Source organism: Lygodium microphyllum, chromosome 1 (genome assembly GCF_053477565.2).
Source record: "Lygodium microphyllum isolate KBCC chromosome 1, Lygodium_microphyllum_v1.1.10, whole genome shotgun sequence".
Lineage (NCBI taxonomy): Eukaryota > Viridiplantae > Streptophyta > Polypodiopsida > Schizaeales > Lygodiaceae > Lygodium > Lygodium microphyllum.
Window position 1 is genome coordinate 26,199,123 of NC_141135.1, and position 13,863 is coordinate 26,212,985.

At 47.4% G+C, this 13,863-nt stretch overlaps 1 protein-coding gene across 8 annotated transcripts in view; it reads left to right on the forward strand.

Moving 5' to 3' along the window:
• The window catches only part of LOC148040930 (uncharacterized), a 191,294-nt gene that overhangs the window by 69,763 nt on the left and 107,668 nt on the right, over positions 1 to 13,863 (forward strand). The window lies entirely within an intron of this gene.

Consider the following 13,863-nt stretch of genomic DNA (forward strand, 5'->3'; position numbering starts at 1 on the left):
GATAATGCATCGAAGTGTCTATTTAGTCCCTTAGGTGAGTCAGATATAAGTACAATATCATCGGCATAAAGCAGTAATGGTATCAGCACTCCAGCTAGGCTGGCTCCGGCCCCACCTATCCTATCCACATATTCTGAAATTTCATCTATATACAGCCCAAAAAGAGAGAGAGAGAGAGAGAGAGAGAGAGAGAGAGAGAGAGAGAGAGAGAGAGAGAGAGAGAGAGAGAGAGAGAGAGAGAGAGAGAGAGAGAGAGAGAGAGAGAGAGAGAGAGCGAGAAGACAGCAGTATGGCTGGCCTGGATATGGATTTTCTCGACCGGACAGTGGCAGCCCTTGGCCCTGATTTCGATGCAGAGGAGCCGGAGGATATGGTGCCATGCACAGAGGAGCTGCCTCCGGGTTCTGAACTGCCGCGTGCTGGCAAACGCTCCAAGCATACTTCTGATGAGCCAATAGGTCCTCAGGAACGTTCCTATGCGCAAGTTGCCTCTGATCCTGTGGATTCGCAGGAAATTGACTGGGAGCATTTGCTGGACTTTGCCAATACTCTGCTTGGCGATTATGTCCAGCATAATAATGAATCTTTTTCTGATGCGGAAACGGATGATGTGCTGGAAGCCACGGTGGACCCCAAATCAGTCTTGCGGTCCTTCTCAGTGTTTTATGACTGTGCAGTTATACTTTTCTTCACTGGCAGGATCCCAGTGCTTTCGCATATTCGCCAGTGGATGTACCATTTATTGCAAGGGGAGTGTGTTGAGGAGATCTTCCTTGGACCTCGCGGCTTTTATGAGGTGCTATTGAAATCGGAAACGCATTGAGCTGAGCTCCTGTCCAAGTTACCACTATTCTTTGATCGCCGCTTGGTCCATGTTGTACCATGGCACCCCATGGGCGACTTCCAGCGTCTGCTTCAACGAGAATGCCCGGTGTGGGTGGAAGTGGAAAATTGTCCGGCGGTCTATTGGCCAATGTTGAAGGATGCGATGGCGGTTGTGGGAACAGTGCTGGTTCCCCCAAGCCTCAGGGCGATGAACCGAAACCGTTTATGCATGTTATGGGACACGGCCAGGAACAGGCCCGCGTGGCTTCGCCTCAATTGTTCAGGCATGCATCCTTTGCATTTTCGCTTGAAATGGGGCAACTTTGTGGGACACTGCTTTTCATGTGGTAAATTGGGGCATTTCATGGCCGAATGCCCTGAAAGGCAACTGTCTTTGGAGGATGCGCAGGTTGTGCTGCCCAAGGATGACATGGTGCTTGATGCCCCACCCCAGGAGGCCCTTCAGCCACCTCATGTCATGGATAAAGGCAAACAACAGGTCCTGGGTTTGGATTCCCGTAGCACTGACTGGATTGAGGCACGTCACAAAAAAGGTAAAAAGTTGGATGCAGGCCTGGCGGATCCTGGGCCTAATGCTTCCCAGGATTCCGTGCGCACGTATATGCGCAGGAAAGAAATGGTCACTTCACAGCAGGCTGCGCGTACTACGGCCCCGTCTGCCCCCCGTAATCAGTCTCCAAGGAAAGTCTATACCAACGGCCCCAAAGGCCCAACTGCTAAGCTGGCGTTTGATACAAAAGGTAATGTGATCACACCCTGGGATCGGCGTTATCCCCGCCCCACTCCCAAGGCAGTGGATTTCCCTTCTATCTCTAAAGCTGGTCGCCTGAATTCGTTTGCAGTATTGGCTGATTTTCTGGATGAGGGTGTCCTGGATTCTCTCGCGGAAAAGGTGAAATCGAGGCAACAGGCGCCTTGTTCCTGACTTCCTTTTTTGAAGATATATGAAGATAGCCACGTGGAATGTGCGAGGCATTTGCTCTCGCCATAAGCAACATGCCATGTGGACTGTCTTGCATGAGAACCAGTGGGATGTATTGTGTGCAGTTGAGCACAAAAGTCACGGTGAAGCAGGAAAAGTTGTGGATTGTCATGGATTCCGTCTGTTTTATGCAGGGACCCATGCTACGCACTATTCGGGCGTGCTGATGATTGTCCATGAGAAATATCAGCCTGTCCTTGTTAAAAATGATGTGCAGGGCCGCTTTCTGGTAATCGAAGTCTTATTTGAAGGCGAGATTTTATGGTTGTTGGGCCTCTATGCTCCGAATGATCCCGCATCCCGACGGGATCTTTGGTCCACTTTGCAGGGCTCCATGTCACTTGGCCGAAGGGGGTTTTTGATGGGAGATTTCAATATGTGTGTTGACTCTTCTCAGTCCACTTCAGGGCATTCGGTAATGGATACGCCGGAAAGCCGGGTGTGGAATTCCTTTGCTTTGCACGTGCTTAAGCAAGATCTTTGGTCGTGGCTTCACCCTTCTTTTTCAGGGTTTACTTTTCATTCCGCACAATATGCAACTACTTGGTCGCGGCGGCTGGACAGAATGTATATCATGTAGGGGGATGATTTTCTTCCCGAGATGCTGGAAATGAAGGTCTTGCAGCAATATGCGTTGTCGGACCATTTCCCCCTCCAGCTTGAGATGCGGGCACAATCTATTGCACCTTTTATGCAGTTGCTGGATAGGCTCCCTTTACGTTTCAACTCCTCTTATTTGAAGCATTCAATTTTTCAGGGCTATATGCAGCAATTGATTGAGAGTTTCTTATTGGACTTCGCCTCTGAGGGCTTGCCTTCATTTGCACGGCTGCTCTCTAATGTGCAGCGGGTTGCTCGGCAGTATGGGATCCATCATGCCTCGCTTTGTCACCGACGTCGACATGCAGCAGAGGACTTACTGGCTTTGGTCCGTTCCTTGCTCCTGGATTCCCCAGATGATGATTTTCTGCTGTCACTGGAGAGGCGTTTGGCCCATCTTATTTAAGTGTTTCAGTTGAAATCTTATCAGCAGGCCAAGCTACATAACTTGACTGACACATTGCAAGATAGTGCCTGCCAGTCTCATAAGTTCTTTTGCGCCTTGCATGCGTCTTCGGCTCGCAAAAATATGACCAGACTCCAGGATTCGAAAGGTCGCATGGTCACTGATCCGCAGACCATTGTCAATATGTGCAGAAATTATTTTATGGAACCTCTTGGTTCTTCTCCCTCGCCTTCTAGCCAGGTTACGCATGCCCGCTCGGTCTTCTATCATCTGGTCCGCTAGCAGGTTCCATTTGATATGCAAGCCACTTTGGAGGCAGATATTTGCGAGGAGGAGGTTATGGATGTTTTGTTGCACCTGCCTAAGGATAAAAGTCCTAGCTGGGATGGTCTCACTAATGAATTCTTTCAAAACTCGGCCACGCAGTTGGTGAAGCCATTGGTGGTCATGTTTCAGCAGGTTTGGGAAACAGGGGTCATGCCCTCCTCATGGAAAGAGGGCCTTATCAAACTGATTCCAAAGGTCCCTTCGCCGTCAAAGCTGCAACACTGGAGACCAATCTCTTTGATGGGCTCGATGTATAAAATCTACTCCAAAGTGCTGGCGAATCGGCTTCACAAGCACCTTCCAGCTATTATGCATCCTCTCCAATATGGTTTCATTAAGGGCCGCAACATTCTGCATAATATCTTAAATGTGCAAATGGCTATTGACTATGCACGGCACTCCGGTCAGGAAGTGGTATTGATTCTATTGGACTTGGAAAAGGCATTTGATTATGTGGACTGGTCTTTCATTACAGATCTCATGTCTGCTATGGGCTTTGGTACCCAGATGTCCCGATTGATCTACACCATTAGTGCTGCGGCTTCCTCCAGAGTTATGCTCAATGGTGGGGTTACAGAGCCATTTGTCCTTGCACGCTCGGTTAGACAGGGTTGTCCTTTGAGTCCTCTCTTCTTTGACCTGGCGACTCACCCGGTCCTTTCAATGTTATCCTCCATGGCGGCTTCTGCTTAGCTGGCAGGGTTGTCTCTTCCTTTGGGCCAGCACTTCATTAGCCAATCTTTGGCTCTGATTACACCTTTATGATTTTGCAGGCGGACAGGGACAACATTCGAAAGGCCTTAGATGTTTGGACGCTCTTTGGTCAGGCCTCTGGTCTTCGCATCAATGCCTTTAAGTCAGCCATTCTCAGTTGCACGGAGCCTGATTTACAGTCACTAGGCTGGCAAGGCCAGGTGGTTTCCCGTGGCTCCATTGTCAGGCATCTTGGATACCCATTGGGGGTGGATGTACGGCCAAAGGACCTGCTGGAGTGGATTTCACAAAAACTGGCGGCGAAGTTTATGTATTGGAAGTCGCAAGCGTGGCCATTCCATGTCCGCCTCAAAGTGGCTCAGACAATTATGCTACCAATGCTAACGTATTTCCTGCCATTGTTGCCATGGACGCCTACTACTTTGAAGGCTCTCACTCATCCCATTCGTTTCATGCTATGGAAGAAGGATTCACTGTAGGCAGGCATTTCGTGGATTTCATGGTCACATACATGTACCCCTAAGCGCATGGGTGGTGGAGCTATTTTGGATGCAGAAACTCATATGCTAGCTCTCCGTTGGTCCCTTTTTCGTGCCATGTGTGTGGATCATCACCCGTGGACCATCATAGCCCGTTATTTTCTTGAGGACAGCCGGCTTCGCCATGGTAACACACAGCTTCGGGCCTCCTAGTGGCATGTCCTTAATGCTGACTCTCAATTTTCCAGTCCCTCTTCCTCTTTGTTACTGCACTTGGTCGGCTCTTGGAAAGTGGTGCTCCAAAAGGCCCGTTTGGCACCCAGTAGGGGACCGCTTGCAGACTAACTCCTTTCAGCTGGAATTGTTAGCAGTATCGAGATTACTTTTATGGGAAGATAAACATCAGCTCAGACCGAGATTTAACCGCATGGCCCGTTTAGGTGTGACGTTGGTTGCGGATGCTACCCTTGCCACTCGCAATGTCCTTGTATCGTTTCGGACTGCTAGGAGACTTTTCAAGATCCCGCGCGGCTACTATGATTTATGGGGAAAGCTTTCGTCGGAGCTTCAGGGTAGGCAACCCTTTCCTGCCCTGGCTGTGGATCGCCCTTGGCAGGACTGGGACCTTGCAGGCTGGTTGAGTCTGGAAAAGGCCTCTACTAATCAGGTGTATCATCTTCTCATTCAAGATCACCAATGGCTGGGTGAGAAAGCTAATACTGTTTGGGGACTGCGGAAATCGCGGTCATGGTGGCAGACAACGCTAATGGAGGGCTGGCAGAATAAGGCACCTTTCAAATGCAAGGTCTTTCTTTGGCGGGTAATGATTGGTGGTCTTCCTCTTGCCTCGGCCCTTGCCAAGCGTCGAATCTCGAATGGCAATTGTTTCTTCTGTACCACTACGGCGGAATCGGCCCGACATCGTTTTCTTTCTTGCCCGCTCGCCAAGAATATCTAGTCACTCTTGTCGCAAATTTGGCGCGCTGTGGTGGGGTCCTCCCTAACTCCTTTCGACTGGGTTTTTGTGCGCCCGAAGTATCCCACACCGCCACAGTTGCATATGAAGATCTTATTTCACTTTTTCAGATACTGGGGATGCTGGCACATTTGGACCATGCGCAATGCTTTTCTCTCTGATTCGGCCTCTAATGTACCGAGACATATTGCCAGGTTTACAGGGCTCTTGCATTGGCAGCTAGATCTCATCCGACACTCCGACTTGCTCCCTCAGGAGGATTTGCATCCTTGGCATATGGCAATTGCCTCTGGGTCGTTGCCATGATTGGTGTAACCTTTTTAGTGCATTACTACGGGGATTTCCCACACGTTGGCCTAGGGCCCTCGTGTCTCTTGTAATCACAGAGAGAGAGAGAGAGAGAGAGAGAGAGAGAGAGAGAGAGAGAGAGAGAGAGAGAGAGAGAACCTCTTCACATGATGGCTTAGTGTCATCATGTATCTTGTAATCAAGTAATCTTGTATTTTTTTCGTAATTAATACAATTATCTTTTACGAAAAAAAAAAGAGAGAGAGAGTGTGGCGATGGCAACCCTGCGTGACCCTTCCTGCACGGCGACTTGATCCCAGCCTTGCGCCCCTGCCTTCTCGCGCAGCATTACGTCCACAGGCCTGCGCAACTCTGCGCGGCCCTTGTGCGCAGGACTCAGGCAAAGAATGCGACAGAGAGACAGAGCGAGAGAGAGAGAGGGAGTCGTGGATGCTGTCACCTGCGCTGGCCCCTGGCACCTGCCATCGTGACCTGCACACTGCCGACCTGGCCCGCCGATTTCTTCGTGACCTGCATACTGCCTACCTGTAATCGTGCTGTGCTGCAGCGTGGAAGCTCTGACCAGAGTATCGAAGAATTGCCAGGATCAAAGGGTGTGCTTGCAGAATACGTCCCTGCACAGGCCGGGCAACGACAGTAACAGGGACAGACAGATAGACATTTTACAAGGACAGATCTGTGCCCAGGAGGCAGCAGATTACTGACGAACAGAGACTGTAGACAGTACATTCTGCTGTTGCACGTGCTATCTGCCCCGATGCACAGACAAAGAAAGCAGACCCACCTCTGTACACACACACACACACACACACACACACACACACAGAGAGAGAGAGAGAGAGAGAGAGAGAGAGAGAGAGAGTATATTAACGTCTCTAAAAGGCCAATGTGGCCTATGAGACCAAAGCAGTACATACAATGATGGTGTGTTTCTCATCTGGAACGAGAAAAAGATGAAAAACATGCCTATAAGACTGAAAAAGAAATGAGATAGTGTCCTATAAAAGGGAAACATGTCAGTGATCTGAAAGTGAGAGTAGAGAAAGGAAAACTCTCCATCAATGATATGTTTGTTCTCTAGGGAGGTGTATCTCTGCATGGCTGAGGCGTCTTGGCATCTGTCTCCTGTGGCGTTCAATGATGGCTTTAATTTGTCTGTGGTGTGGATGTCTAGGCCTTCGTCCGGGTGGACATGGGCACCTAGACCGGCTAAGTGCCACTGCTCTATCCAAAGGGACACCTACAGAAGATGAGGTCCAATGATGATGTACTCCTGTAGGCTGTGTGGCAGTAGTAGTGGTATCTGCCATACTCTGTCGTGCATCAGTGAAAAAGTCAGTGACTGCTCTCTGTCTATGAGAGCCAAGCTGTGGGGGCCTCCTACTCCGTAGAATTGTTGCTTTGCGCCTCTGGAGCTCCAAGAGGAAAAATCCCAAGCATCTCTGATCCTCAAACTGCATGATCCATCTCAGGGGTCCAAAACCCTCTCGAAACAGACAGTGGTATCTACCTCGTATGTCATAATATACAGTGCATCGGCAGATGTAGCGCTCCTCTGTCTCTGGCTCTCTGTCGCATAGTGGGCATATGCATTTTTCTGTCTGTATACCCTCCCATTTGCCTGTCTCAATCCTTAGGTGGTGGGATGAGGTGCGGATCTGACCAATAACTGTGCGTAGTCCATGAGGCAGCTGTGTGTCCATGTAATTGGGTCGGGTGATGAAACCATCCTCAGATACCTGAAGGAAGTGGGTCTGGTAGTGTGCCATCCTTGTGCCATGGGGGGAGGGGGGTCGGATCCAGGTCTTCTCCGTATCTAACTTCAGTATGTCTGCTCTGATCACATGGTTTAGCTCTGGTCGGCTTAGGTCAAGTGTAGGGCAATCCAGGCTATAGTCAAAGGGGGGTAGTCTGTCAATCTGTAGCCCATGTAGACTCATCCATGTACTCATCTGAGCATACCAACAGTGTCTGTCACCGTCTGCTGCTAGTTGTCTAGAAGAGGCCAAGGCTAGCCGTGGGTATCTATCTTGGGGGAGCTCCCATAGTCTATGTATGAAAGTCACTGCCTGGACCAAGGCCTCAGCCACCATGGGTGATGCTCCCAACTCAGCTCTGATAATCTCATGTGGGGTCGAGCTCTTCGCTCGTATCATGCGTGAGATCATCATGACCAGTGGTCTTTCCATATGCTCCCATCCGTCATAGTATTCCTTCTCTGGTCTATCCTGGTCTCCCAAAGGCTGTCTCCTCATGTGAAAGAGACTCGGACCCCAAATAGTTGCCCCATATAGGAGTGTGGGTGTAACCAAGGTGTCAAAAAGCCACAGTTTGGTGCACGGCTCATGAAATTGTATGTGAGCACATTGCCTCTCCAATGCACCTAAGGCTGCATATGCTTTTGCCAAACGAGCCTCTGATGTCTCTCTCCAAGAGAACTGTGGTCTCTTCAATGTGACCCCCAAATAAACATACTGCCTAACCATCTCCATTGGCTCTCCGTCAAAAGTAAACTGGTGCTCAGCTCTTGTCACCCAAGCAGCTGAAGTGTTAAATACCATAACTTTAGTTTTCCCAAGGTTCACCTTAAGATCTCTATCTTTGCAAAAAGCTGATAATGCATCCAAGTGTCTATTTAGTCCCTTAGGTGAGTCAGATATAAGTACAATATCATCGGCATAAAGCAGTAATGGTATCAGCAATATGAGAGAGAGAGAGAGAGAGAGAGAGAGAGAGAGAGAAAGAGAGCTGTTAAAGTGGTGATACAATATGGCTGGTCTGGACATGGATTTTATTGACCAAACAGTGGCAGCCCTTGGTCCGGATTCTAAAACAGAGGAACCAGAGGATATGGTTCCTTGCACAGAGGAGATGCCACTTGGTCCTGACTTCCAGCCTGAAGGCAAAGGCACCAAGCATACTTCGGAAGATACAATGGATCATTAGGATCATCGAGAACATTCTTATGCTCAGGTTACTTCTGATTCTGTGGATTCTCAGGATATTGACTGGGAGCATTTGTTGGAGTTTTCCAACACTCTGCTTGGTGATTATGTTCAACATAATCATGCAGCCTTTTCAGACTCTGAAATTGAAGATGTTTTGGAAGCCACTATGGATCCTAAAAATGTTTTGCGCTCATTCTCAGTGTTTTATGAACGTGCTGTTATACTCTTCTTCACTGGTAGGATCCTAGTGCTTTCCTATATGCGCTAGTAGTTGCAAAGTCTACTACAAGGGGAGTGTGTTGAAGGGATTTTTGTTGGGCCCCAAGGCTTTTATGAGGTGCTGTTGAAATCCGAGAAGCATCGTGCCGATCTGCTGACTAAATTGCCATTGTTCTTTGATCGCCGTCTGGTCCATGTTGTGCCATGGCGCCCGATGGCAGATTTTCAGCGCTTGTTTCAACACGAATGCCCGGTGTGGGTTGAAGTGGAAAACTATCCGGGTGTCTATTGGCCACTGTTACACGATGCCATGGCCGTTGTGGGCATTGTTTTGGTCTCCCCGAACCTAAGGGCCACAAATTGTAACCGTTTGTGTATGTTATGGGATACTGCTCGGAAAAGGCCTGCTTGGTTACGTCTTAACTGCTTTGGCATGCATCCTTTGCACTTTCATTTGAAATGGGGTAACTTTGCAGGGCATTGTTTTTCGTGTGGAAGATTGGGGCATTTTATGGCCGAATGTCCAGCGAAGCAACCGTCTTCAGATGCTGAGCATGTTTTGCCTCCCAGGAAGATATGGTGCTTGACGCTCCATCACAGGATGTGACCTAGCCACCTAAAGTTTTGGATAAAGGCAAACATGTTTCAGGCTTGGATTCCCGTGACAATGATTGGGTAGATGTATGTGCCAAAAAAGGTAAAAGGTTTGATGCTGGCATGACGGATACTGTGCCTAATGCTTCACAAGATTCCTTGCGTACTTATACGTGCAGGAAAGACATGTTGTCTTCAGAGCACCCTTCTCATGCTATGGTTTCTTCTGCTCCTCACAATCAGCCAACTAGGAAAGTATATACGGATGGCCCGAAGGGCCCACCTGCTAAGTTGGCTTTTGATGCTAGAGGTAATGTGATTACCCCATGGGATTGGTGTTATCCCCGTTCCATCCCCAAGTCAGTGGATACACCATCTACCTCTAAATCTACCCGTCGGAACTCTTTTGCCGTGTTAGCTGATTTTCTGGATGAGAGTCCTTGACATTCTCGTAGAAAAGGATAAATTGAGGCAAGCTTTGCCTCGTTCCTGATCTTCTTTTTGAATATACATGAAGATAACCACGTGGAATGTGCGAGGCATTTGTTCTCGCAATAAGCAGTATGCCATGTGGAGTTTATTGTATGAGAATCAGTGGGATGTCTTGTGTGCCGTTGAGCACAAGAGTCATGGCGAAGCATGAAAAGTTATGGATTGCCATGGGTTTCACTTGTTTTATGCAGGGACACATGCCATGCATTATTCTGGTGTGCTTATGATTGTACATGAGAAATATCAGCCTGTTCTTATAAAAAATGATGTACATGGTCGTTTTGTGGTGATTGAAGTTTTATTTGAAGGAGAGATCTTATGGTTACTTGGGCTATATGCTCCAAATGACCCTTTATCCCACCGGGATCTTTGGAATACTTTGCAGACCTCCTTGTCACTTGGCAGATGGGGTTTTTTGATGGGGGATTTTAATATGTGTGTTGATCCTTCACAGTCCACATCAGAGCATTCAGTGATGGATACTCCGGAAAGCCGTGTGTGGAAAGCGTTTGCTCTTGCCGCACTTAAGCAAGATCTGTGGTCATGGCTACACCCTTTTTCTATAGGGTTTACTTTTCATTCTACGCAGTATACAACTACATGGTCGCGGTTGGACCGCATGTACATAATGTAGGATGATACTTTTCTTCCTGAGATGCTAGAAATGAAAGTGTTGCAGCAATATGCCTTGTTGGATCATTTTTCTCTACAGCTTGAGATACTTGTTCAACCCATTGCACCTTTTAAGCAATTTTTGGATAGACTTCCTTTGCGTTTCAACTCGTCTTATTTGAAGCATTCAATCTTTCAAGGTTATATGTAGCAATTGATTGATAGATTTTTATTGGACTTCTCCTCTGAGGCAATGCTTCTTTTGAACGATTGCTCTCTAATGTGCAGCGGGTTGTTCGACAGTATGGGATCCATCATGCCTCTCTTTGTCGTCGGCGTCGACAAGTAGCGGAGGAATTACTGGCTTTGGTTCGTTCTCTACTGGTGGAGACTCCAGATGATGTATTTCTGCTGCCATTGGCTATGCGTTTGGCCGATCTTATTAAAGAGTTTCAGTTGAAATCTTATCAGCAGGCCAATTTGCAAAATTTGATTGAGAATTTGCAAGATAGTGCTTGTCAGACTCATAAGTTCTTTCAAGCTCTCCATGCATCTCCTGCTCGACACAATATGACTAGACTCGAGAATGCAGAAGGTCAAATGGTCATTGATCCTCAGACTATTGTGAATATGTGTAGGAATTATTTTCTAGACCTTCTTGGTTCTACTCCTTCACCTTCTGATCAAATTACTCATGCCTGCTCAGTTTTCTATGATTTGGTCCACAATCAGGTTTCACATGACATGCAAACTACTTTGGAGACAAATATTGGTGAGGCGGAGGTTATGGATGTTTTGTTACACTTGCCCAAAGATAAAAGTCCCGGTTGGGATGGTCTCACCAATGAATTCTTTGAGGTTTTTGCTACCCGACTGGTGAACCATTGACGGCTATGTTTCAGCAGGTTTGGGAAATGGGGTTCATGCCTTCCTCATGGAAAGGACTTATCAAACTGCTTCCAAAAGTTTCTTCGCCGTCTATGTTGAAACATTGGCAACCAATTTCTTTGATGGGTTCTATGTATAAAATCTTTTCCAAAGTGATGGCGAATTGGCTCCATAAGCATCTTCCTGCCATTGTGCATTCTCTTCAATATGGTTTCATTAAGGGCCGAAACATTCTGCATAATGTCTTAAATGTGCAAATGGCTATTGACTATGCAAGGCACTCTAATTAGGAGGTGGTATTGATTCAATTGGACCTGGAAAAGGCTTTTGATTATTTAGACTGGTCTTTCATTGTAGAACTTGTGTCTACTATGGGCTTTGGTACTCGGATGTCTCGTTTGATCTACACCATTAGTATTGCGTCTTCTTCGCGAGTTATGCTGAATGGTGGTGTTACCGAGCCATTTGTCCTTGCACGCTCTGTGAGACAAGGTTGCCCTTTGAGTCCTCTCTTTTTTGCCCTTGCGACTCATCCGGTTCTTTCGATGTTAACTCATATGGCAGCTTGTACTCAGTTGACTGGATTGTCTCTTTCTTTTGGACAGCAATTCATTAGTCAATCCTTGGCTGATGACAGCTTTATGATTTTGCGTGCGGATAAGGATAATCTTCGCAAAGCATTAGATGTTTGGACTCTCTTTGGTCATGCTTCTGGTCTTCATATCAATTCTTTGAAATCAGCCATTCTCAGTTGCATGGAGTCAGATTTGCAGTCATTGGACTGGCAGGGAATGGTTGTTCCCCGTGGTTCCATTGTCAGGCAACTTGGGTACCCTTTGGGTGTTGATGTTTGGCCAAAGCAACTACCAGAGTGGATTTCACAGAAACTGACAGCTAAGTTTGTGTATTGGAAGTCACAGGCTTGGCCCTTCCATGTTCGCCTCAAAGTGGCTCAGAAAATTATGTTGCCAATGCTCACATATTTCTTGCCATTGCTGCCTTGGACTACTACTACATTGAATGCTCTTACTTAGTACATTCATTTCATGTTATGGAAGGACTCCTTACATGCAGGTATTTCATGGATTTCTTGGTCGCATGCATGTACCCCCAAACGCATGGGTGGTGGGGCCATTTTGGATGCCGAAACTCATATGCTAGCACTCCGTTGGTCTCTTTTTCGTGCCATGTGCTTGGATTATCACCCGTGGGTCTTTATAGCCCGTTATTTTCTTGAGGATCATGGGCTTGTGCATGGTAATACACAAATTCGGAGCTCTTGGTGGCGTGTTCTTAATGCAAACTCTCGGTTTTCTAGTCCATCATCCCTGCTTGCTCATTTGGTATGTTCCTGGAAATTGGTTCTCCAGAAGGCTCAATGGCATCCAACGGAGGACCGCTTAGCTACTAACTCTTTTCAACTGGAATTGTTGCCAGCCTCGCGATAACTTTCTTGGGAAGGCAAACGTGAGCTCAGAAAATTATGTTGCCAATGCTCACATATTTCTTGCCATTGCTGCCTTGGACTACTACTACATTGAATGCTCTTACTCAGTACATTCGTTTCATGTTATGGAAGGACTCCTTACATGCAGGTATTTCATGGATTTCTTGGTCGCATGCATGTACCCCCAAACGCATGGGTGGTGGGGCTATTTTGGATGCCGAAACTCATATGCTGGCACTCCGTTGGTCTCTTTTTCGTGCCATGTGCTTGGATCATCACCCGTGGGTCTTTATAGCCCATTATTTTCTTGAGGATCACGGGCTTGTGCATGGTAATACCCAAATTCGGAGCTCCTGGTGGCATGTTCTTAATGCAAACTCTCGGTTTTCTAGTCCATCATCCTTGCTTGCTCATTTGGTATGTTCCTGGAAATCGGTTCTCCAGAAGGCTCAGTGGCATCCAACGAAGGACCGCTTAGCTACTAACTCTTTTCAACTGGAATTGTTGGCAGCCTCGCGATAACTTTCTTGGGAAGGCAAACATGAGCTCAGACCAAAATTTAACCGCATGGCACGTTTGGGCTTGACTTCAGTTGCAGATGCACCCTTGCCAATCGCAACGTGTTGATATCATTTCGTACAACCAGGAGGCTTTTCAGGATCCCTTGTGGATACCGTGATTTATGGGGACAGCTTTTGATGGTTCTCCAGAGCAGAGAACCCTTTCCTGCCCTTGCTTCGGATCGTCCGTGGCAGGACTGGGACCTTGCAGGCCGGCTGAATTTGGAAAAGGCCTCAGCTAACCAGGTGTATCATCTTCTGATTAAAGATCATCAATGGCTAGTTACTAAAGCTAATACTGTATGGGGATTGCGTGAATCTCAATCATGGTGGAAGGTAACTGTGATGGAGGGTTGGTTGAACAAGACACCTTTCAAATGCAAGGTCTTTCTTTGGAGGGTGATGATTGGTGGTCTTCCTCTTGCTTTAGCCCTTTCCAAGCGTTGAATCTCCAACGGTAATTG